Below are 26,827 nucleotides of genomic sequence, written 5' to 3' on the forward strand. Positions count from 1 at the left end.
AGAAGAAATCTGAGAAGGGACAAGTTTGTTGGCGGAAACATGTAAAATCAGAGTACATGCGACTGAGACAGCTCAAGAGGTTCAGAAGAGCTGATGAAGTAAAGAGTGTGTTTAGTTCCAATCGCCAGAAAATTTTGAAAAGAATGGAAATCTTAAACCAAGAATGGAAACAGGGAAGGATACAGCCCGTGCACATCTGTGGGCTCACTGCACGGGGCTAGGGAGTGTTCAGTGACCAGTGACTTAGATTTTCCAACAAGTAATTCCATTAAAGACTCTGAATGCTGTTGCTTCAGTATCTATAATGTATTCTTGGTCTCCCCTACAGCAGAAATTTATGGTGGAAGATGAAACTGGTTTGCATAACATTCCTCATATGGGGGATGAAGTTTTAGATCAGGATGGGACTTTCATTGAAGAACTAATAAAAAATTATGATGGAAAAGTACATGGGGATAGAGAATGTGGGTTCATAAATGATGAAATTTTTGTGGAGTTGGTAAATGCTCTTGGTCAATACAATGATGATGATGATGATGATGGAGATGATCCTGATGAAAGAGAAGAAAAACAGAAAGAGCTAGAGGATAACCAAGATGATAAGGAAAGCTGTCCACCTCAGAGATTTCCTTCTGATAAAATTTTTGAAGCCATTTCCTCAATGTTTCCAGATAAGGGCACAGCAGAAGCACTAAAGGAAAAGTGTAAAGAACTCACCAAGCAGCAGCTCCCAGGTGCACTTCCTCCTGAATGTACCCCAAACATAGATGAACCAAATGCTAAATCTCTTCAGAGGAAGCAAAGCTTACATTCCTTTCATACGCTTTTCTGTAGGCGATGTTTTAAATATGACTGCTTCCTACATCGTAAGTGCAATTATTCTTTTCATGCAACACCTTACACTTATAAGCAGAAAAACACAGAAACAGCTCTAGACAGCAAGCCTTGTGGACCACAGTGTTACCAGCACTTGGAGGGAGCAAAGGAATTTGCTGCTGCCCTCACTGCTGAGAGGATAAAGACTCCACCAGAATGGCCAGGAGGCAGTAGAAGAGGAAGGCTTCCCAACAATAGCAGCAGACCCAGCACACCTACCATTAATGTCCTGGAATCAAAGGACACAGACGGTGATAGGGAAGCAGGGACTGAAACAGATGGAGAGAACAATGATAAAGAGGAAGAAGAGAAAAAAGATGAAACTTCCAGCTCTTCTGAAGCAAATTCTTGGTGTCAAACACCAATAAAAGATGAAGCCAAATATTGAACCTCCTGAGAATGTGGAATGGAGCAGTGCTGAAGCCTCAAAGTCCAGAGTTCTCATTGGCACTTATTATGACAATTTCTGTGCCATTGCTAGGTTAATTGGGACCAAAATATGTAGACAGGTGTATGAGTTTAGAGTCAAAGAATCTAGTATCATAGCTCCAGCTCCTGCCGAGGATGTTGATATTCCTCTAAGAAAGAAGAAAAGGAAACACCGGTTGTGGGCTGCACATTGCAGAAAGATACAACTGAAAAAGGATGGCTCCTCTAACCAAGTTTACAACTATCAACCCTGCGATCATCCACGATAGCCTTGTGACAGTTCGTGCCCTTGTGTGATAGCACAACATTTTTGCAAAAAGTTTTGGCAGTGTAGTTCTGAGTGTCAAAACGGCTTTCCTGGATGCCGTTGCAAAGCATAGTGTAACACACTCAGCAGTGCCTGTGCTATCTGGCTGTTCGAGAGTGTGATCCTGACCTCTGTCTTACTTGTGGAGCTGCTGATCACTGGGACAGCAAAAACGTGTCCTGCAAGAACTGTAGCATTCAGAGGGGTTCCAAAAAGCATTTATTGCTGGCACCATCAGATGTGGCAGGCTGGGGGATTTTCATCAAAGATCCTGTACAGAAAAATGAATTCATTTCTGAATACCGTGGAGAGGTTATTTCTCAAGATGAAGCAGACAGAAGAGGGAAAGTGTATGATAAATACATGTGCAACTTTCTGTTCAACTTTAAGAATGATTTTGTAGTGGATGCAACCCGCAAGGGTAACAAAATTCGTTTTGCAAATCATTCAGTTATCCAAACTGCTACGCAAAAGTTATGATGGTTAATGGTGATCACAGGATAGGCATTTTTGCTAAGAGAGCTATCTATACTGGTGAAGAGCTGTTTTTTTGATTACAGATACAACCAGGCTGACGCCCTGAAGTATGTGGGCATTGAAAGAGAAATGGAAATCCCTTGACATCTGTTACCTCCTCCTCCTCCCCCTCCTTCTCTGAAAGGAAAAGCTGCCTTAGCTTCAGGAACCTATAGTACTGTGGGCAATTAAAATTAAATGCAGTTTGAAATTCTGAATTTGCAAATTACTGTAAGAATAATTTATAGCAATGCGTTTAAAAATCAACTTTTTATTGCCTTCTCACCAGCTGCAAAGTGTTTTGTACTAGTGACGTTTTGCAGTAATGCAGTATGGTACATTTTTCAACTTTGAATAAAGAATACTTGAATTTCAAAAAAAAAAGTGAATAGTAAATGCAATTAACAGCACTGAATTATACATTTGAATGTGGTTACAAGAGGAAATTTTAGGTTGTATATATGTTACCAGAATAAAATTTTTTAAAAAATCCATGGAACTGCATAACACAAAGAGTGAACCCTAAGTTAAAAACGGACTATAGTTAATAGTACAATTATAAAAATGTGCTTTCTTCAATTGTAACAAATGTACTACACCAACAGAAGGCATTAATAATTGGTTGGTATACAGGAGTCCTGTACTTTACACATGATTGTTCTGTCAACTCATGACTTCTCTAATAACAACATTAAAAAATAAAAGAATAAATAAAAAATTTAAAAAGGGTGTGCTTCTGAAGTGCAAGCTGCTTTGCTAGTCACAGCTGATTTTAGGGATGTGTGTGTAGATTTGTATTTATGCTCTACTTATTCTACAAAGACTTGAGGTACTTTGTGGAAAATATGTAATTAAACATAAATGAAAAATAGTGCCAAGGAAATATAAACAAATTGGAATAGAAGATCAAGGTTAGGGAAGAGTTAGGGATATATAGAACATAGATATGGACGACTATGGTTTCTAGGCACTTTGGGGATAGGAAGATGTGTAAAAATTGTTGCCCATCTGCATAGAGAGCTTTTCATCTCTACCCTATTCACATCATATACAAGGTTGTCCTATACGGTTGTGTGGGTTGTGCACTGCACACAGGTGCTCAGAGATGCGGCTAAAGAGGAACCAAAATCCACCTGCGAACTGACTCTAATTCCAAAGGGCTTTTATTTGCATGGGTAAGTGCTAGGGTCTTCTGAAGCAGCTCTTTAACCAGTACAGGTCTCTATTGCTTAATATAAGAAACAATGAGGCTGGCATCTCCCAATCTACTGACTGTATTGATAGAAGAGCAATCAAGATAGATTTTTGTTTTGACAGCGGTTCTTGAGCATGCCGGCAATTGTCACCTCCAGGTAAACTCAGTCTCACAAAGAAGATTTTACTCCTGTGGAGTGATTCAGTGAGACAGGTTTTCTAAGTCTTCACACTAAGCTGTTCAGACTGTGAAATCCAGAACCTGGACACCTTCCAAAACAGAAAAATTTGCCAGAATTTATTTTTCAGCCTGCACGTGTGGGAAAAAATAAAAGCTTTCTTTTGAAAAAACTGGTATAAACTTTAGTGCAAATATCTTTCAATATAATATATTAAATGTTGTATGCCCAATTTAAAATATATTTATGCCTAATTCAGAATTAATAATTGGAACTCATTAGCCAAAATTAAGTCAACAAAGTAAAAGCACAACCAGTCAATCAGGCTTGCGGTTGATCACTGTTGTTTTATCAGTACAAACTGAAGAAACTCAGCGTATCTTGCAGGCACTATTAAAGTTAAGCATGTGTGGAAAGGGCAGGAATTCTGAGTCTCAACTTGAAAAGCAAAGAAACCAAACTTGATCTCAGCCACAAAAAGTTGTTTACTTATGAACAACAAAGACAAAAGAGTAACAACATGGGCGGTGCCAGCACAGGGACAAAAATTAGTTGATAAAATCACTTTTAAGGGCTTGCCAAAACCTTATAGCTCATTAATATAAAAAAATAAAATTTTACAGAAAATAGGCATCAAAAAAGGTTAAAATCTGTGTAGGCCTTGATGGCCCTAATCCAGTCTCCATGAGAATCGATTGGATTTTAAAAGGTCAAAGAGCTGAAGTTTGAAGGGAAAGAACAATAACAAAAAGTTGAACTAAAAAAAGTTCCTGACCATGTCACATAATATAGAGCATATGTCCTAGCTTCAGATTTGGAGAAGTTACTGGATGAATCTCTTTCATAAATCCTATTGCACTGTTCCATTGAAATTCTGGGGTACAAACTCTCAGGGCACTCAGTCTCCCAACTGCTGTGAGCCTGGCTCTTCTCCATGTTTACAAGAGGTTTTAATGCAGGGTGCTTGTCAGAAGGTACCCATGCAACTCTAACTTGCTTGGGTCAGGATACATGGTAACCTGGAAAAATGTTGAGAAGTTTGCTACAGGAATATGTGCTTTGGAGTCAGATATACCTAATTCAGAGTCTACAGCCTTGCTTACAAATGTATGACCTCAGCTACCACATTCATAAAATGGGAATAATAATAACCACATTGATTGGGTGTCCTGAGGATTGGTGATGAGGATCATAAAGCACTTAGTACACTATCTGGCTGATAATCAGTAGCAAATATCACTATTCTTTATTTGGCTCCTATTGGTGACCACATGCTTGGATTTTTAAATATTTAAAATGTCACCTCTTAGGACAAAAAGACCTGGAGTACAGATTCTGTGGAAATTGCCTTGCAGACATCAACTGTGTGGTCCCAGAAGCCATTAGAAATGTTTGAGGCTTTGTTTTAAACAGTCTAAATTAGAATTGTTTAAAATGGAAAGTGATAAGGATTGTACAACTAAGTGACGATAATGTGAGATATGGATGGATTATTGTGCACATAGGAATGTGAACTTAGGAACCCCCTACTTTGCAAGTCAAGCCCTCGATCTTGAGGCTTGCCCAGGTGAAACTTGTGGTTGTAAAGGAGAAGCTAAGCCCACATATAATTATGACAAGGAGTCACCTCCAGAGAACCTCTTTTGCTGCTCAAATGTGGACTTTCTCTCTCTAAGCCTAACTCTGCAAATAAATTCATCATCCTCCCCCCAGTGTGGGGCAAGACCCCCAGATGAATCCTGTCATCGAGTGACCAAGAATGCCTTTTTGACCAAAAGTGGGAAAAGAAAGGCAACAAAATAAGGTTTCAGTGGCTAAGAGAATTCAAATAGAGCCAAGAGGCTGTCCTGGAGGTTACTCCTATGCAAGCTTCACCTAAATATGCCAAATGACTACACTATGATAAGCCCAAGTCAACAGTAGTCCCAAAAAACCTTAAAGAATATCCAGATCCCTACCTGAGGCTCTGTAAAGGTTTTACTCACTAAGTTTATTCTTCAGAAACTTAAATTCTTCAGAGAACTCCTATGCCAGCTAAGTCCCAAAAGCCAGAGGCAATAGCCTCTTCAAGAACATCAACTAGATGTGTCCCCTTTTCCCATAATGTCAACACCCCTTTTTAACATGAAAAACTTGGGATGGTCACTGTCTAGACATCCCTGAAGATTGGAAAAGTGATTAAACTAGAGGAAGAGGTAGCAACAGACAAGATGGAATTTAACAAAGGATTATGAATACTGAATGTTTACATAATTTTTTTTCTTAGTTGCTGGTGTATTAGAATAGTTAGTAGGAAAGAATTGAAATAGTGGAATTGTAACACATAGCATCCTTTAAAATCTGTTCTATAGCTACTTGTTAAATTGTAAATTGAAAACTGTCATCTTTTTTATATATATGTTCTATTTCACAGTAAGGAAATAACTGAAACTGTGGGACTGTATCCTATAATATTCTTTGAAATTTGTTCTCTAACTTCTCATTAAATTTGACTTGGAAAGTTATCACTTCTATGGATATATGTTATATTCCATAATTTTAAAATGATTAAAAAAAACAGAAAGCCTAGCTAGAACTCAGCTATTAAAAAAAAGAAAATAAAAAGAAATTTTGAGGCTAAAAGTCTTCCAAAGTTAGAAGTACTACAAGAAATCCAGGTGGAACCAAAGTTCAGTTGGTAACCAACTGTCTTGGTTTGTCAGGCATTCCCAGAACATAGGATTTTCAGTGCTAAAACCAAGAGAGTACCAGGCAAACTGAGATGAGTTGGTCGACAGATCCACATGCTACATCAGTCACCTCAGAGTCTATAAATATGTGTGGTCTATAGGTTCATGTTAGCTTTGGGTTATCAATCCTACTCTCTCAGAACATTCTGGTCCTCCACCGTTCAGTAACAGCCTTCTATCATGGAGCTCATCCAGTACTCTGATCACCCCATGAAGGCAGCAAGGAAGTAAAAAGAGGAGCTGGAGTTGGAAGAGCTAGGTTTAAGTATTAATTCCACCAGTCTCTGGTAGGTTTTATGGGAAGACACTAAGTTCTCTGAATTTCACAAAACAGGGAATAATACCTGCTTCAGTGCTCATTGTGAAGCACAAGGGAGGTAATGTGTGTGGGAATGCTTATTCAACTGTTGAACCCTCAGTAAATTAAAGCTATAATAAGTGATAGAAAAGGGCCCTTGGGTACACATTGAAATGGATCTCCGTTTATTGCTGAATGATTCTTAAATAACAGAAAAAGTTATGCAATTGAATTATTGTATCATAGGAAACATAATGGTGTTTGTTCCACTTAGCAAACCCCAAAACTTGAGGGTGGAGTTTCATTGTGGCATTTGTTCCTAAAGTTTTTTCTCTCCAACACGGGAAAGATAGAGAGGCGTATGACCAGATGCAAGCTGAAACTCATTCTTTCTTGCTATCAGCAATGCCAAGCTATGCTGGGATCGGATTATGCTGGGAAACATGCTGGGGCTTCTGCAATTCTGCCCTGGTATGCAAAATTTTTGCTAATCCTTTTTCAGACAAGCCATGCAAGGTTTCAGAACTGCTGTGTGTGATTATGCTTACCAGTTTCAGAATTTTCTTTTGCATGCAAATCCTGCCCAAGAAAAGAATCCAAAGCAGATTTTCCACAGTAAAGCACGGGTTTCACATCTGCTCTACATAAACTCTCCATTTCACTCATCTCACCAACTGATTGTGCTAACTGATGAGAATTTCAATTCTGGGAGGTCAGGATTTGTGGGAAAAAAGGAATTCAGTATTTTTCCCTTCTCATGATCTTCCTTTAAAAAAAAAAAAAGCACAGACTGGTCATTTTTGCCATGTACCTAGGTGAGGGTGTGTTGAAAATAATTCCAAGGCACCAAGGCTTGGCAGTTCTTCTTTGCAGAGACTGAAGCTAGGGATTCTTTCAGATAAGGAAAGGCATCAGAACAACTTAGCAGTTAAAAAGGGAGTGTGCCTAAGAACTGGAAGGCAGGAAACATGTCCTTGGGAAGAAGGCAGATATGGTCCTGGAAAGCATTGCATGTCATTAAGTGCAGTTCAATGGTGTGTTCTCTTTTTGCATCTATTTCCAGAGTTCCCCTGAGAGTGTATCTTAGTCAAATATGGGGTAGAATCCCAGAATGTTAGCACAATTAGCAGCTGTAGACACTCTCCATGCCGGTGTTCCATACCGTATTCAGACAGAACTCTCCCAAGTACCTCTGTAGCAGTGCAGTAGGTAATGGGGCAGCCATGGGAGTAGGCTCATTGACCCCAACCCTATTTCAATTCTGGTGATATTGCACTAAGCAATTTTATATTGGAAAGCCTTTGAGAATAAAAGGACACTCCTCTGGACTTTTGTGGGAAGGGGAAATACAGCCTTCTGTTTTCCTAAGTATTAGAAGCAGAGACATGAGTGAATTTCTTAAGACTAAATTGGTCTCAGTATAAAGAATAAATTTTCAATATTATATGGGCTAACCATAACCCTAACCCTAGGTGCTTGTCATTAAAAGGGCAGAACCATCTGCAAGTAATAGTACAGAGCAAACACTTGCATTGTTGGATAGGTTAGACTAGATAACAACAGTTTAATCTAAGATATGAAACACAAGAACCTCTAATTAGAAAAAAAGGAATAGCAAAACAGCACACACCTTAGCTCAAGTCCACAAAGGTAATTGTGATTTCTTCATTCACCCTAGTGCACTGCTAGTTCTGACTGCTAGAGATGGGAAACCAAACTTGGATCAACATATCCCAGCAGGTTAACTAGAGATTCCTAAGGGGGCTAAGTTTTCAAAACTGATCGTATAACATTAACCTTGAAATGTTTTCTCAATATATGAGGGATTGAAAGTTTTTATAAGGGGGGGCAAGATGGCAGACTGGTGAGCTGTATGTTTTAGTTACTCCTCCAGGAAAGTAGGTAGAAAGCCAAGAACTGCGTGGACTGGACACCACAGACCAATCTGACTTTGGGCATACTTCATACAACACTCATGAAAACGTGGAACTGCTGAGATCAGCGAAATCTGTAAGTTTTTGCGGCCAGGGGACCCGCGCCCCTCCCTGCCAGGCTCAGTCCCGGGGGAGGAGGGGCTGTCAGCTCCGGGAAGGAGAAGGGAGAACTGCAGTGGCAGCCCTTATCGGAAACTCATTCTACTGATTCAAACTCCAACCATAGATAGACTGAGACCAGACACCAGAGAATCTGAGAGCAGCCAGCCCAGCAGAGAGGAGACAGGCATAGAAAAAAAACAACACAAAAAACTCCAAAATAAAAGCGGAGGATTTTTGGAGTTCTGGTGAACATAGAAAGGGGAAGGGCCCTGAGGTGCATATGCAAATCCCGAAGAACAGCTGATCTCTCTGCCGTGTGGACCTTTCCTTAATGGCCCTGGTTGCTTTGTCTCTTAGCACTTCAATAACCCATTAGATCTCTGAGGAGGGCCCGGTTTTTTTTTTTTTTTTTTTTAATCCTGTTTTCTTTTTCTAAAACAATTACTCTAAGAAGCCCAATACAGAAAGTTTCAAAGACTTGCTATTTGGGCAGGTCAAGTCAAGAGCAGAACTAGGAGAGCTCTGAGACAAAACACAATAATCCAGTGGCTGAGAAAATTCACTAAACACCACAACTTCACAAGAAAAGGGAGGTGTCCGCTCACAGCAATCATCCTGGTGGACAGGAAACACTCCTGCCCATCGCCAGCCCCATAGCCCAGAACTGCCCCAGACAACCCAGTGTGACGGAAGTGCTTCAAATAACAGGCACACACCACAAAACTGGGCGTGGACATTAGCCTTCCCTGCAACCTCAGCTGATTGTCCCAGAGTTGGGAAGGTAGAGCAGTGTGAATTAACAAAGTCCCATTCAGCCATCATTTCAGCAGACTGGGAGCCTCCCTACACAGCCCAGCAGCCCAGAACTGCCCTGGGGGGACGGCACTCACCTGTGACATAGCACAGTCATCCCTCAACAGAGGACCCGGGGTGCACGGCCTGGAAGAGGGGCCCACTTGCAAGTCTCAGGAGCCATATGCCAATACCAAGGACTTGTGGGTCAGTGGCAGAGACAAACTGTGGCAGGACTGAACTGAAGGATTAGACTATTGCACCAGCTTTAAAACTCTAGGATCACCAGGGAGATTTGATTGTTAGAGCCACGCCCCACCCCCGACTGCCCAGAAACACGCCCCGTATACAGGGCGGGCAACACCAACTACACACGCAAGCTTGGTACACCAATTGGACCCCACAAGACTCACTCCCCCACTCACCAAAAAGGCTAAGCAGGGGAGAACTCGCTTGTGGAGAACAGGTGGCTCGTGGACGCCACCCGCTGGTTAGTTAGAGAAAGTGTACTCCATGAAGCTGTAGATCTGATAAATTAGACATAAGGACTTCAATTGGTCTACAAATCCTAAAAGAACCCTATCAAGTTCAGCAAATGCCACGAGGCCAAAAACAACAGAAAATTATAAAGCATATGAAAAAACCAGACGATATGGATAACCCAAGTCCAAGCACCAAAATCAAAAGACCAGAAGAGACACAGCATCTAGAGCAGCTACTCAAAGAACTAAAGATGAACAATGAGACCATAGTACGGGAGATAAAGGAAATCAAGAAGACCCTAGAAGAGCATAAAGAAGACATTGCAAGACTAAATAAAAAAATGGATGATCTTATGGAAATTAAAGAAACTGTTGACCAAATTAAAAAGATTCTGGACACTCATAGTACAAGACTAGAGGAAGTTGAACAACGAATCAGTGACCTCGAAGATGACAGAATGGAAAATGAAAGCATAAAAGAAAGAATGGGGAAAAAAATTGAAAAAATCGAAATGGACCTCAGGGATATGATAGATAATATGAAACGTCCAATTATAAGACTCATTGGTGTCCCAGAAGGGGAAGAAAAGGGTAAAGGTCTAGGAAGAGTATTCAAAGAAATTGTTGGGGAAAACTTCCCAAATCTTCTAAACAACATAAATACACAAATCATAAATGCTCAGCGAACTCCAAATAGAATAAATCCAAATAAACCCACTCCGAGACATATACTGATCACACTATCAAACACAGAAGAGAAGGAGCAAGTTCTGAAAGCAGCAAGAGAAAAGCAATTCACCACATACAAAGGAAACAGCATAAGACTAAGTAGTGACTACTCAGCAGCCACCATGGAGGCGAGAAGGCAGTGGCATGATATATTTAAAATTCTGAGTGAGAAAAATTTCCAGCCAAGAATACTTTATCCAGCAAAGCTCTCCTTCAAATTTGAGGGAGAGCTTAAATTTTTCACAGACAAACAAATGCTGAGAGAATTTGCTAACAAGAGACCTGCCCTACTGGAGACACTCAAGGGAGCCCTACAGACAGAGAAACAAAGACAGGACAGAGAGACTTGGAGAAAGGTTCAGTACTAAAGAGATTCGGTATGGGTACAATAAAGGATATTAATAGACAGAGGGGGAAAAATATGACAAACATAAACCAAAGGATAAGATGGCTGATGCAAGAAATGCCTTCACGGTTATAACGTTGAATGTAAATGGATTAAATTCCCCAATTAAAAGAAATAGATTCGCAGAATGGATAAAAAAAAATGAACGATCAATATGTTGCATACAAGAGACTCATCTTAGACACAGGGACACAAAGAAACTGAAAGTGAAAGGATGGAAAAAAATATTTCATGCAAGCTACAGCCAAAAGAAAGCAGGTGTAGCAATATTAATCTCAGATAAAATAGACTTCAAATGCAGGGATGTTTTGAGAGACAAAGAAGGCCACTACATACTAATAAAAGGGGCAATTCAACAAGAAGAAATAACAATCGTAAATGTCTATGCACCCAACCAAGGTGCCACAAAATACATGAGAGAAACACTGGCAAAACTAAAGGAAGCAATTGATGTTTCCACAATAATTGTGGGAGACTTCAACACATCACTCTCTCCTATAGATAGATCAACCAGACAGAAGACCAATAAGGAAATTGAAAACCTAAACAATCTGATAAATGAATTAGATTTAACAGACATATACAGGACATTACATCCCAAATCACCAGGATACACATACTTTTCTAATGCTCATGGAACTTTCTCCAGAATAGATCATATGCTGGGACATAAAACAAGCCTCAATAAATTTAAAAAGATTGAAATTATTCAAAGCACATTCTCTGACCACAATGGAATACAATTAGAAGTCAATAACCATCACAGACTTAGAAAATTCACAAATACCTGGAGGTTAAACAACACACTCCTAAACAATCAGTGGGTTAAAGAAGAAATAGCAAGAGAAATTGCTAAATATATAGAGACGAATGAAAATGAGAACACAACATACCAAAACCTATGGGATGCAGCAAAAGCAGTGCTGAGGGGGAAATTTATAGCACTAAACGCATATATTAAAAAGGAAGAAAGAGCCAAAATCAAAGAACTAATGGATCAACTGAAGAAGCTAGAAAATGAACAGCAAACCAATCCTAAACCAAGTACAAGAAAAGAAATAACAAGGATTAAAGCAGAAATAAATGACATAGAGAACAAAAAAACAATACAGAGGATAAATATCACCAAAAGTTGGTTCTTTGAGAAGATCAACAAGATTGACAAGCCCCTAGCTAGACTGACAAAATCAAAAAGAGAGAAGACCCATATAAACAAAATAATCAACGAAAAAGGTGACATAACTGCGGATCCTGAAGAAATTAAAAAAATTATAAGAGGATATTATGAACAACTGTATGGCAACAAACTGGATAATGTAGAAGAAATGGACAATTTCCTGGAAACATATGAACAACCTAGACTGACCAGACAAGAAATAGAAGACCTCAACCAACCCATCACAAGCAAAGAGATCCAATCAGTCATCAAAAATCTTCCCACAAATAAATGCCCAGGGCCAGATGGCTTCACAGGGGAATTCTACCAAACTTTCCAGAAAGAACTGACACCAATCTTACTCAAACTCTACCTAACTCATTTTATGAAGCTAACATCAATCTAATACCAAAACCAGGCAAAGATGTTACAAAAAAGGAAAACTACTGGCCAATCTCCCTAATGAATACAGATGCAAAAATCCTCAATAAAATACTTGCAAATCGAATCCAAAGACACATTAAAAAAATCATACACCATGACCATGTGGGGTTTATTCCAGGCATGCAAGGATGGTTCAACATAAGAAAATCAATCAATGTATTACAACACATTATCAAGTCAAAAGGGAAAAATCAATTGAACATCTCAATAGATGCTGAAAAAGCATTTGACAAAATCCAACATCCCTTTTTGATAAAAACACTTCAAAAGGTAGGAATTGAAGGAAACTTCCTCAACATGATAAAGAGCATATATGAAAAACCCACAGCCAGCATAGTACTCAATGGTGAGAGACTGAAAGCCTTCCCTCTAAGATCAGGAACAAGACAAGGATGCCCGCTGTCACCACTGTTATTCAACATTGTGCTGGAAGTGCTAGCCAGGGCAATCCGGCAAGACAAAGAAATAAAAGGCATCCAAATTGGAAAAGAAGAAGTAAAACTGTCATTGTTTGCAGATGATATGATCTTATATCTAGAAAACCCTGAGAAATCGACGATACAGCTACTAGAGCTAATAAACAAATTTAGCAAAGTAGCGGGATACAAGATTAATGCACATAAGTCAGTAATGTTTCTATATGCTAGAAATGAACAAACTGAAGAGACACTCAAGAAAAAGATACCATTTTCAATAGCAACTAAAAAAATCAAGTACCTAGGAATCAACTTAACCAAAGATGTAAAAGACCTATACAAAGAAAACTACATAACTCTACTAAAAGAAATAGAAGGGGACCTTAAAAGATGGAAAAATATTCCATGTTCATGGATAGGAAGACTAAATGTCATTAAGATGTCAATTCTACCCAAACTCATCTACAGATTCAATGCAATCCCAATCAAAATTCCAACAACCTACTTTGCAGACTTGGAAAAGCTAGTTATCAAATTTATTTGGAAAGGGAAGATGCCTCAAATTGCTAAAGACACTCTAAAAAAGAAAAACAAAGTGGGAGGACTTACACTCCCTGACTTTGAAGCTTATTATAAAGCCACAGTTGCCAAAACAGCATGGTACTGGCACAAAGATAGACATATAGATCAATGGAATCGAATTGAGAATTCGGAGACAGACCCTCAGATCTATGGCCGACTGATCTTTGATAAGGCCCCCAAAGTCACTGAACTGAGTCATAATGGTCTTTTCAACAAATGGGGCTGGGAGAGTTGGATATCCATATCCAAAAGAATGAAAGAGGACCCCTACCTCACCCCCTACACAAAAATTAACTCAAAATGGACCAAAGATCTCAATAGAAAAGAAAGTACCATAAAACTCCTAGAAGATAATGTAGGAAAACATCTTCAAGACCTTGTATTAGGCGGCCACTTCCTAGACTTTACACCCAAAGCACAAGCAACAAAAGAGAAAATAGATAAATGGGAACTCCTCAAGCTTAGAAGTTTCTGCACCTCAAAGGAATTTCTCAAAAAGGTAAAGAGGCAGCCAACTCAATGGGAAAAAATTTTTGGAAACCATGTATCTGACAAAAGACTGATATCTTGCATATACAAAGAAATCCTACAACTCAATGACAATAGTACAGTCGGCCCAATTATAAAATGGGCAAAAGATATGAAAAGACAGTTCTTTGAAGAGGAAATACAAATGGCCAAGAAACACATGAAAAAATATTCAGCTTCACTAGCTATTAGAGAGATGCAAATTAACACCACAATGAGATACCATCTAACACTGGTTAGAATGCTGCCATTTAAGAAACAGGAAACTACAAATGCTGGAGGGGATGTGGAGAATTTGGAACGCTTATTCACTGTTGGTGGGACTGTGTAATGGTTCAGCCACTCGGGAAGTCAGTCTGGCAGTTCCTTAGAAAACTAGATACAGAGTTACCATTCGATCCAGCGATTGCACTTCTCGGTATATACCCGGAAGGTCAGAAAGCAGTGACACGAACAGATATCTGCACGCCAATGTTCATAGCAGCATTATTCACAATTGCCAAAAGATGGAAACAACCCAAATGTCCTTCAACAGATGAGTGGATAAATAAAATGTGGTATATACACACGATGGAATACTACGCGGCAGTAAGAAGGAACGATCTCGTGAAACATATGACAACATGGATGAACCTTGAGGACATAATGCTAAGCGAAATAAGCCAGGCACAAAAAGAGAAATATTATATGCTACCACTAATGTGAACTTTGAAAAATGTAAAACAAATGGCTCATAATGTAGAATGTAGGGGAACTAGCAATAGAGAGCAATTAAGGAAGGGGGAACAATAATCCAAGAAGAACAGATAAGCTATTTAACGTTCTGGGGATGCCCAGGAATGACTATGGTCTGTTAATTTCTGATGGATATAGTAGGAGCAAGTTCACAGAAATGTTGCTATATTAGGTAACTTTCTTGGGGTAAAGTAGGAACATGTTGGAAGTTAAGTAGTTATCTTAGGTTAGTTGTCTTTTTCTTACTCCCTTGTTATGGTCTCTTTGAAATGTTCTTTTATTGTATGTTTGTTTTCTTTTAAACTTTTTTTTCATACAGTTGATTTAAAAAAGAAGGGAAAGTTAAAAAAAAAAAAAAAAAAACAAGGAAAAAAAAAGATGTAGTGCCCCCTTGAGGAGCCTGTGGAGAATGCAGGGGTATTCGCCTACCCCACCTCCATGGTTGCTAACATGACCACAGACATAGGGGACTGGTGGTTTGATGGGTTGAGCCCTCTACCATAAGTTTTACTCTTGGGAAGACGGTTGCTGCAAAGGAGAGGCTAGGCCTCCCTATGGTTGTGCCTAAGAGCCTCCTCCCGAATGCCTCTTTGTTGCTCAGATGTGGCCCTGTCTCTCTGGCTAAGCCAACATGAAAGGTGAAATCACTGCCCTCCCCCCTACGTGGGATCAGACACCCAGGGGAGTGAATCTCCCTGGCAACGTGGACTATGACTTCCGGGGAGGAATGTAGACCTGGCATCGTGGGACGGAGAACATCTTCTTGACCAAAAGGGGGATGTGAAAGGAAGTGAAATAAGCTTCAGTGGCAGAGAGAATCCAAAAGGAGCCGAGAGGTCACTCTGGTGGGCACTCTTACGCACACTTTAGACAACCCTTTTTAGGTTCTAAAGAATTGGGGTAGTTGGTGGTGGACACCTGAAACTATCAAACTACAACCCAGAACCCATGAATCTCGAAGACAGTTGTATAAAAATGTAGCTTATGAGGGGTGACAAGGGGATTGGGAAAGCCATAAGGACCACACTCCACTTCGTCTAGTTTATGGATGGATGAGTAGAAAAATAGGGGAAGGAAACAAACAGACAAAGGTACCCAGTGTTCTTTTTTACTTCAATTGCTCTTTTTCACTCTAATTATTATTCTTGTTATTCTTGTGTGTGTGCTAATGAAGGTGTCAGGGATTGATTTGGGTGATGAATGTACAACTATGTAATGGTACTGTGAACAATCGAAAGTACGATTTGTTTTGTATGACTGCGTGGTATATGAATATATCTCAATAAAATGAAGATTAAAAAAAAAGACATAATGAAAGTTTTTATAAGGATGGATGAGTGAAGGAGAGGAAGAGGAGGCATAAACAAACCATAAGAACCACAAAACTTATCAACTGCTTTCTTCAGTCTTTCTAACTCAACTGCTGAAAGCCTCGTTACTGTCCCAGCCTTCCCAGGTACAGTGAGAATGCTGTTGTCTTGGTGAATCAGCTATTTTGCTTTTGCTGCTCCACCTATATGCTCCTTGGATTTCATATTACCTTTAAGAGGGTTAGAGAGTAGATCTGGGATAATGTTGACTCTCATCTCCATGAAGTTCCGTAATATGATGAGGTTTATCTTGGTTTGAAAAACTTTCAACTTTGCAAGTTCAAGAACTTGATTTTATTAGTGTGGTTGTGTTTAATTAGAAATTTGAGGTCCAATTCATATTATTCCTAGTCATGAAAGATTTACATACAAGATGTCAGATTATCAATATGTAATTTAGTCATTTATAACACCTGGCACTATAACTATTAATGGATTCTTCAGAAGGAACATGATGGACAGATGTGATAGTCAAAGTATTTATCAACCTGAAATGGCATGGGTACCAATTAATCAGAATGAATCTACAACCAATTAGAATAGATGCCAGCTAGATGTCAGTCCTGAAAATGGGGATAAGAGTAAATATTTGAGTAGTCCTAAAATTGCCTGATACTAATAAATCAATTTGTATGGGTTATTTTATGAAACGTTCCAACAGCACTTTGAAGAAGACATTTCAGAAACTAGGGCTCTTGGTGACATCATCAGCATGACAATGTAAGACATCCCTTAGAAATCCCAATGTAAGTCTTCCCTCAGAAATAACTAATTAAAGGACAAATCCCACTTGCTTGGAACTCTGGAGGATGATAGAGACTGAAGAAGGACTCCATAAATGCTGAACTTAAAAAAAAGAAGAAAATACCCAAAAAGGTAGGAGTCTACAACCCAAACCCACCAGTCCAGATCCTTCCCCTCTCACTCAGTCCCATGCAGCTTAAGAGTCACACAGAAGCAGCATGGCCCAGGGACCTCCTGCCACAGGTTCACTACCTGGAGCCATTCACAGCAGTGATTCAGAATTCCATGCATATCCAAGCACAGGGACCCAAGTCTGCAGAGACCCAGGATAGAAAACAAGTGGCTGAGTAGTACAAAAAGTCCCTAGGAAATAAGAGACTGCAGGAGAACTGTTGGCAAGAGGTACACACACTCATCCTGGTCTCTGAGGGAAACCTAAATGAAAAAATGAACCTTTTTATAGTGACCCAGTCTGGTTCCCTGGGGCAAGATACCCTAATGGGAGAGTAACCAGAGGCAGAAAAAGGTGGGGGGGGAGTCTGAATTGCTTTAAGAAAAGATGGACCCCAGACCTGGAAAGTGTGATTAAAAAAGGGGCACTGATGAGGGAGAGAAGTTGAAGAAAACATGGAAGCTGGGGAGAAAATTCTGCACAAAAATAAATGAAACATATCAGGATACCTGGGGAAGAAACAACGGAAAGGAAGCATTCTCCTGGAGGTGAAATAACTGCACACAAAAGGGCACTCTTAAAAGTTGTACCACACATCCAAGTCAACAATCAGGTGCAGAAGACTTGAGAAAATCTGAACAGTTAAACACAGGCTACTATAAAGTTCTGGTACAAGTTAGACCAAATGTCAAAGAAGAGCCTTAACACATAGTTGATCTACTTTGGAAAAATTAATCAATGAATTTCAAACAAATTTCCTAAATCAATTCAAGGAGATAAAAGAAAATATGGATAGAAAGAAAAACTAATGGTGGATATAGAGCTACAGGATATTAAGAAGACAATGTGTGAGCATAAAGAATAATTAGAAAATTCAAAAAGAAACATAATAGAAATTATGAAGATGAAAAGCATAATAATGGATATTAAAGGTACACTAGGAGCAGAGCATAGCAGATGTGAACAGGCAGAAAAAAGAATCAGTGAACTAGAAGACAGGAAAATCAAAAGCATACATTCAGAAGAACAAATAGAGGAAAGAATAGAAAAAATTGAGAAGTGTCTAAGGGACTTGAGGGACAGCATGAAGTGTTCCAACATATGCATCACAAGAATCCCAGGAGAAAATAAGGGAAAAGGGCAGAAAGAATATTTAAGGAAATAATAGCTGAAAATATCCCAAATCTTGTCAAAGACATATACTTGTCCAAGAAGTACAAAATACTCCAAACAGAATAAACTATAATAGAAATACTCTGAGACACATACTAATCAGAATATAAAGTGCCAAATATAAAGAGATAATTCTGAAAGCAGAAAGAGAAAAGAGATTAGGCACATACAAGGGATTTTCAATAAGATTAACTTCTGATTTCTATGAAATCATGGAGGTGAGAAAGCAGTGGTAAGATATCCTTAAGGTACTGTAAGAGAAAAACAACCAGTCAAAAATTCTTTATCCAGCATAACTGTCCCTCAAAAATGAGGGAGAGTTTTAAATATTCACAGATTAAAGGAAACTGAGAGAGTTCATCAAAAAAAAACCTACCCTACAAGAATTGCTAAAGGGAGCCCTTCAGGTTGAATGGAAGAGAGAAGACAGCAGCTGGGAGCAGTGTGAAGGAGTGAAGATCTTTAGAAAAAGTAATTAAATGGGTAAATGCAAATCCAGTAGTACTGTATCCTCAATATATATCTCTACTCTTTAATTCTCATAAGAGGTAGAATGCAATTGAATAAAAATAGTCATATTTCCTGATAAGGGATGCACAAAATATAAAGAGGTAATGTGGAAAAAAAAAACAACAAAAAGAGGGGAAATGGAGGGATATGGGATCAGAGAACACATAGGCTATTGAAGTGGGTATCTTTTCAAATTAGTAGCTTGTAGACATAGATTTTGTAATACAAACCAAAGGGTAACCACAAAGAAAGTATTTTTAAAATATACAGAAACAGAAATGAGAAAGGGATCAGTCACATACATCACAAAAGATCAACTATACAGAAAAGGAGGAAAAGAGAGAGAAAAATGATTTGACACACAAAAAACAAAAGACAAAATGGCTGAAGTAAGTAATGCTTCTACAATAATAGCACTAAATGTTAATAGATTAAACCATCCAATCAAAAGAGACAGAGTAGTAGAATGGGTAAAAAAAAAACATGACCCAACTATATATTGCTCACAGGAGATGCACCTTACACCAAAAGACACAAATAGGTTGAAAAGAAAGGACAGAAAAAGATAATCCATGTAAATACTAACAAAAAGAGAGCTGGAGTAGCTATAATAATCTTGGATAAAAATAAACTCTAAGTCAAAAGCTAACACAAGAGATGAAGAAGGACATTGTATATTAACAAAAGAGTCAATCCACAAAGAAGAAATAATAATCATAAACGTTTATACACTTAATCACTGTGTTCCCAAGTATATGTGGCAAACACTGGTAAAACTGAGGGGAGAAATAGACATCTCTACAATAATAGTTGGAGACTCTATACACCACTTTCCTCAATAGACAGAACATCAACATAGAAGATCAATAAGGAACAAGAGAACTTGAATATGGTGATAAATGAAAATGACCTAACAGACATGTACAGAATATTTCACCCCAAAACAACAGGATACACATTCTTTTCAAGTGCACATGGATTGTTCTCCAGGATAGACTATATTTTGGGTCACAAAACAAGTCTCAATAAATTTTAAAATATTGAAATTGTTAATAACAGGCAAAGAACTGGAAAATCAATGAATATATGGAAGTTAATAACACACTTTTAAACAACTAATAGATCAAAGAAGAAATCACAAGGAAAATCAGTAAATATCTTGAGATGAATGAAGATGAGTAGACAACTTATCAAAACTTATGGGATTCAGCAAAGGCAATGCTGAGAGGGAAATTTGCAGTCCTAAATGTTTAGATTTAAAAACAAGGGCTAAAATCAAAGAACTAACGGCACACCTGGAGGAACTAGAGAAAAAACAGCAAACTAAACCCAAAGCAAGCAGAAGGAAAGAAATAACAAAGATTAGAGCAGAAATTAAAAAAAAAAAGAGAGAGAACTTTTTTAAAAAAAGAAAGAGCATTAAAATAGCAAAAGTTGGTTCTTTGAGGAGATCAATAAAACTGACAAACCTTTATCTAGACTGACAGAAGAAAAATATACAGGACAATAAAAAATAAAATTAGAAATCATGGGGTGGGGGGATATTACTATTGACACCGCAGGGAAAAAAAGGATTATAAGAGGATATTAAGAAAAATTGTATGCCAAGAGATTAGACAACCTAGATGATAAATTCCTAGAAACACACAAAACCTAGACTAACTCCAGAAGAAACAGAAGATTACAACAGACAAATTCAAAGTAATGAGATTGAGTCAGTAATCAAAAACCTCCCAACAAATAAAAGCCCAGAAACAGATGGCTTCACAGGTGAATTCTACCAAACTTCCCAAGAAGAATTAATGTCAGTCCTGCTCAAACTCATCCAAAAACTTGAAAAGGAGAGAAGACTACCTAACTCATTCTACAAGGCCAACACTACCCAATTACCAAAGCCAAATAAAGATACAAAAGCCAAGATAAAAGATTCATACTCTCTTATGAATATAGAGGTAAAAATCCTCAACAAAATTAAAAAAAAAAAAACCTAACAGCACATTAATAGACTTACATACCATGATCAAGTGGGATTTATCCTAGCTATGCAAGGGTGGTTCAACATAAAAAAATCAATTAATGTAATACACTATAGTAACAGAACAAAAGGAAAAGCCCACATGATCATCTCAATTGATGCAGAAAAAGGCATTTGACAAAATCCAGTATCCATTCTTGATGAAAATGCTTAGAAAACTAGGAAGAGAAGGAAAATTCCATGAGTAAAAAGGGCATATATGAAAATCCCACAGCTAACATCATACTCAACGGTGAAAGACTGAAAGCTTTCCCTCTAAGATCAGGAACAAGTCAAGGATGCTCACTGTCACAACTGTTATTCAACATTGTTCTGGAAGTTCTAGCCAGAGCAATTAGGTGAGAAAAAGAAATAAAACTATCCAAATTGGAAAGTAAGAAGTAAAACTTCCACTATCTGCAGATGACATGATCCTATATTTAGAAAGTCCCAAAAACTCTACCACAAAGTTACTAGAGCCAATAAATGAGTTCAGCAAAATGGTGGCATACAAGACCAAAATACAAAAATCATTAGTGTTTCTATACAGTAGTAGTGAGCCTTCTGAGAAGGAAATCAAGAAAAAAAAATCCATTTACAATAGCAACCAAAATAATCAAATATCTAGAAATAAATTTAATCAAGGATGTAAAGGATATATACATGGAACACCACAAAATGTTTTTAAAAGAAATAAAGAAAACCTAAATAAATGGAAGGATATTCCATGCTCATGGATTGGAAGACTAAATATTGTTCAGTTGCCAGTTCTACCCAAAGCAATTTACAGTTTCAATGTAGATTCTGCCTACACTTCAGAAATGGAAAAGCCAATCATTATATTTATTTAGAAGGGTAAGAGGCCCTGATAACAAAACATCTCTTGAAAAAGAAGAAAGAAGTTCGAGTACTCACACTTCCTGACTTAAAACTTATTACAAAGCTACAGTGGTCACAACAGCATGGTACTGACACAAGGATAGATACATAAATCAAATGAATTGAATCAAGAGTTCAGAAATAGACCCTCACATCTATGGGCAATTGATATTTGGCAAGGCTGTCAATTCCACTCAATTGGAAAAGAATAATTGCTTCAACAAATGATGCTGGGAAAACTGGGTAGCTATATGCAACACAATGAAGGGGGGACTCAATCTCATGCTATATACAAAATGGATCAAAGACCTAAATATAAGAACAAAGACCTAAATATAAGAACAAAGATTCTAAAACTCCTAGAAGAAAATGTAGGGAAGCATCTTCAGGATCTTGTGTTAGGCAATGGTTTATTAAACTTTACACCCAAAGCACAAGCAATAAAAGAAAAAAATAGATAAATGGGAAATCATCAAAATTAAATCATTTGCACATCAAAGGGCTTTTTCATGAAAGTAAAAAGACAATGTACTCAATGGCAGAAAATATTTGGAAAACATGTATCTGATAAGGTTTTAATATCCAGAATATATAAAGAAATCCTACAACTCAACAATAAAAAGTGAACCTAATTATAAAATTGCAAAAGAGTTGAATAGATATTTCCTCAAAGATAAACAAATGGCTAAAGAGCAGATGAAAGATGCTCAACATCATTAACTATTAGGGAAATGCAAATGAAATCCACAATGAAATACCTTTTCACATCCACTAGAATAGGAACTGTTAAAAAAACAATGGCTGCTATTAAAAAAAAAAACAGAAAATTATAAGTGTTAGAGAGAATGTAGAGAAATACGAACGCTCATTCGTTGCTGATGGAAATGTACAATGGTACAGCCTCTGTGGAAGATGTATTGGCAGTTCCTCAAAAAGTTAAGTCTAGAATTACCATATGACCTGGCAATCCCTCTTCTGCGTAAATACCCCAAAGAGTTGAAAGCAGGAACATGACCAGATATTTTCACAATGATCTTCATAGCAGCATTATTCACAATTTTCAAAAGATGGAAGCAACCCAAGTGTCTATCAACCAGTGAATGGATAAACAAGAAGTGGTATATACATACAGTGGAATATTATTCAACCACAAAAAGGAAAGAAGTTCTGATACATGCAACAACATGGATGAAACTTGAAAACATCATGTTGTGTGAAATAAGCCAGACACAAAAGCATGAATAGTATATGATCTCACTGATAAATAATTAGAATAAGCAAATGCATACAGTCAGAATCTGGAGTATAGGTGACCAGGGATCAGATTGGGGGTAGGAAATGGAAAATTAATGCTTGAGTTGTACAGAGTTTCTATTTGGGTTGATTGTAAAGTTTTGGTAATGGATGGTGGTGATGGTAGCACAACATTGTGAGTGTAATTAACAGCACTGAATTATATATGTGAATGTGGTTAAATGGGAAAATTTTAGGTTGTATATATGTTGTTAGAATAAAAATTTTAAAATAAAACCTAGCACTGTTCAACACAGTGAACCCTGCTATAAATGATGGACTACAGTTAATAGTTCAAAAATAGTTTATAGTACAATTATAAACATGTTCTTTCATGAATTATAGCAAATATACCACACTAATGCAAGGTGTTAATAATAGGGTAGTATATGGGAACTCTGTATTTTATGTATTTTATGCATAACTTTTCTCTAAACCTTAAACTTCTCTAATAAAAATAAGTAAAACAACAACAACAACAAAAAAAACCACCTTGTGGGAAACAAAAAGAAACCAAAGCTCTGAGATTCTTGGTAACTTGCCCTGGGTCCTACAGGTAGTAAATAGAATGTAGAGCCTGATTTTACACACAATTCCATGATCACCACACTGCAAAAGGTACTCCCTCCTGATAATTTACACAAAAAAAAATTTAGATTACATATCACCTAGTGCTCATCTAATTAGAGCAAAGGATGTCATCATTTCTTAAAGGAATGTTACGGTGCTGAGTTAAAGTACGAGACAGCCAAACAGAATTTAAAGAGCCTTTATTAGCCAGCTGGCGACTGCCGCCTGTCACTCTACGCAGGGAGTTCAGTAAGCAGCAGCAGTGACCGGAGAGTGCTTGAGACTTACATAGGCAGAAACCACATTCTGAAAATGCAAGCAAGCTACTTTGACAAAAGCAGAGTTGGCGGTTAATTAATGGGTGCTTAAGATCTTTAGCAAGCTTGAGAAATTTTCTCAAGGCCAGTGCAATGGTAATTATTGAAACGGTTATGCTGGCTAATGCGTACATCTGCAAGTCTCTCCCTAAAACGGCACAGTTTCATCCCTCTCTTCCGGGCTAATGTTTACTTTGCAGTCATTACAGGTTGAGGGGGACGGGGACCTCTCTTGTTAACAGATAAGGGGCAGGGAGCCCACTTCAGGAATACTTCCAAAAATTTTTTCTTCTGAATTCCAAAACTGTCTCAAAAAAATAAAAGCTAGACTTATTTTCACTAGACTGGTCTAGAAAATGAGAAAATAACAAACTAAGCTGCAAGACAACAAAAGCATTTATTTAGAGGTCTTAAAATAGCAATTCACATAGCACAGTTCAGGTAGCAGTCCAAGTCATTTAGTCTCGGCATTTCCAGGCAAGAGCTTTTAAAGTAAAAGATTAGATAAGTTGTTGTAATTGGGGGATATTTGGGGTATTCCGAATCCTTCAGATTAATTGTTTACTGAGTTCTTCATCTTGTGGTTTCTTTGTGGTGTCCAGATGTTCTCAGAGTTTTGAGGAACATCTTTATTGAGGCTTTGCATACATTGGCAGTTTGTGATATCTGGCTGAAACCCACATAAGAATAACCTACAGAATGATCTCCCAATTCCTTTTGAAATCTCTTAGCCACAGTAACTGTATTTTGTTTTCTTTCCTTTAATACACATATAATATTGCAGGCTGTTTTTCAGCACTTGGCAGGAAAGCTTAAATACTACTGAGGCATTTTATTATAGCCCAGCATTTCTCAATTCTGGCTGCACATTAGACCAACTACTATTGCTTTTCCTTCCCACATTGATTAAACAGAATTTGGGGCACAACTTCCCATGTGATTCTAATGAGAAACCTGAATGGGAATCACTGTTCTATCAGTCTAGCATGCCACAAAAAGTGTGGTCCAAGCCTGATGCCAAGCTTCAAACTCCTTGTTACTGATCTGTGATGAGATACTAAGAGTCAGCATTTAGAAACTTTTATAGCAATTTTCCAAATTAAGTTTATGTCTATTGAGTCTAATACTAAAAAAGATGGGCTAGCATCTTACATGCCTTTGCTTTTTATTTTACTTATTTTTAGTAATTCATTTTTATTCTATTTTTAAAAATGATCAGTCAGTGATGGATTGGTGTAGTAGGGACCTTCACCACAGATAGTTTGAGAAGCACTGCTCAAAATCACGTATTAGGACCACCTTGGTTCATCCTAAAGACCACATTTTTGTAGGAAATTCTGTCCTTGCAAGACTGCCACTGTATTCTTTACCATTTTTAGTTTCATAATTGAGAACCAAACCCATACATGGATAGCTTTATCATTGTCAATTTCTTTCAGAGGACTTGGATATGTAATTCTCTCACTTCTATAATTTTCTGGGAAAAATGGCAATTTATGGTTGTAAAATGCATATTGCCTCTGGGTGATAAAACAAAAAGGAGAGTTCAATTGCACTTTGAGACACTAGGTACCTGTCTTATAGAAATATGAGGCTCCTCAGCCAAGCACACTTCTGGAGGGAAGTACCCTGGGGCCTCGTTGAAGGACCTGTGGTCAGGCAGCATTGGGCCCTGATTTTCTTTTCTGGTCCTAGGAATGAAGTCATGTGATGCCTAGAGCCATTGTGGCAGATCTCACTGAGGACAAGACCTAGGACTGTGAAACCGTGAGGAAGCTGGTGGCTAAACTGAGGTCTGAGCCACAATCTTACAGGAGAGAATTCAACTGAGAACCAGTCTGTGACTTGTCCTGGATTATTTTAAAACAAAGATTCTCTGATTTTAAAAAAAGTCTTAACTATGCTGCTTGGGCCCAGACCAAGTCTGTGCAAATCACATGCTGGTGCTGCTGCAAGATCAATAAAATGCACCAGCCACAGAAGTAGACATGGCTTTATTAGAACCTACGAATAGGAGAGATTCTCCAGTGGCAGCCAGTCCTGAGGAATAGCACCGCACAAGGGATAGGAGTGCAAGGGGCAATATGTATATGATTTTAGAACAAAGACATTCCATATAGTATGAGGACATCAGGCCTCTAGTAGAATCATTACAGGGACTTAAGATCTGATGTTAAGATCTGATATTTTTCCAAGATTAACATTTAAGACTAAGATACAATGTTGTTTTATATCCATGATTACATTCTTTTGCCTCTGGAGAGGTGGTTTACTTTCTTGATCTTTGTCCTGGTTAAGCAGCTGTTACATGCCTAAGGTCTTATTCCTGTTTAGGAGGGGGCCCAGGCTCTGGGCTGCCACATATGCCTATAATATGGTGAATTTATTTTCCTAATTAAAATCAATGCATGGTCTGATAAAGTGTTTTGGCTTTGTTGTTGTCACTTTCATATTTGAGAACTTCTCTTGTAAACATAATTCAGAAATGTTAAGGATATCTGAAATATTTCAGTGTTTATAAAGAAACATTTCAATGTTTATAAACATTTCAATGTTTATAAAGAAAGTGGAACAGGATATTTTATATTAGGGAATTCTTGAAAATCAGAAATATGGCAAAATTTCTGTCAATGTGCAAGAAGGAGAGTAGGTAGGTGGTCTCCATTCATCTGCAATTATGGTCTATAATTTGCTAGAATTTACCTTGATCAAATCATGCTGCATATTTTTCTCTCTATAGCTGAATGTTCCTCCAATTAATAGTACCTAATGTTGATTAGCTCACTAAATCATTATCTCATTTGATCTTCACAAAATTCCTACAAAGTAGATAATAATATTAGGCCCATTTTACAGATGTGGAACTGAGACACAATTTAAAATAAATCTCAAAGTTAATCGTAAAGGAAAGAGATTAGGGAAATACCTGAGTGACATGGAGCATAGGGTGG

At 37.9% G+C, this 26,827-nt stretch overlaps 1 protein-coding gene and 1 pseudogene across 1 annotated transcript in view; both read left to right on the forward strand.

The window, feature by feature from the left end:
• Positions 1-26,827, forward strand: part of C3H4orf17 (chromosome 3 C4orf17 homolog) — a 205,483-nt gene that overhangs the window by 67,435 nt on the left and 111,221 nt on the right. The gene's annotated exons all lie outside the window — the stretch shown is intronic.
• On the forward strand, positions 42-2,233 carry LOC119529689 (annotated as a pseudogene).

The sequence above is a fragment of the Choloepus didactylus genome, chromosome 3 (assembly GCF_015220235.1).
Source record: "Choloepus didactylus isolate mChoDid1 chromosome 3, mChoDid1.pri, whole genome shotgun sequence".
Lineage (NCBI taxonomy): Eukaryota > Metazoa > Chordata > Mammalia > Pilosa > Megalonychidae > Choloepus > Choloepus didactylus.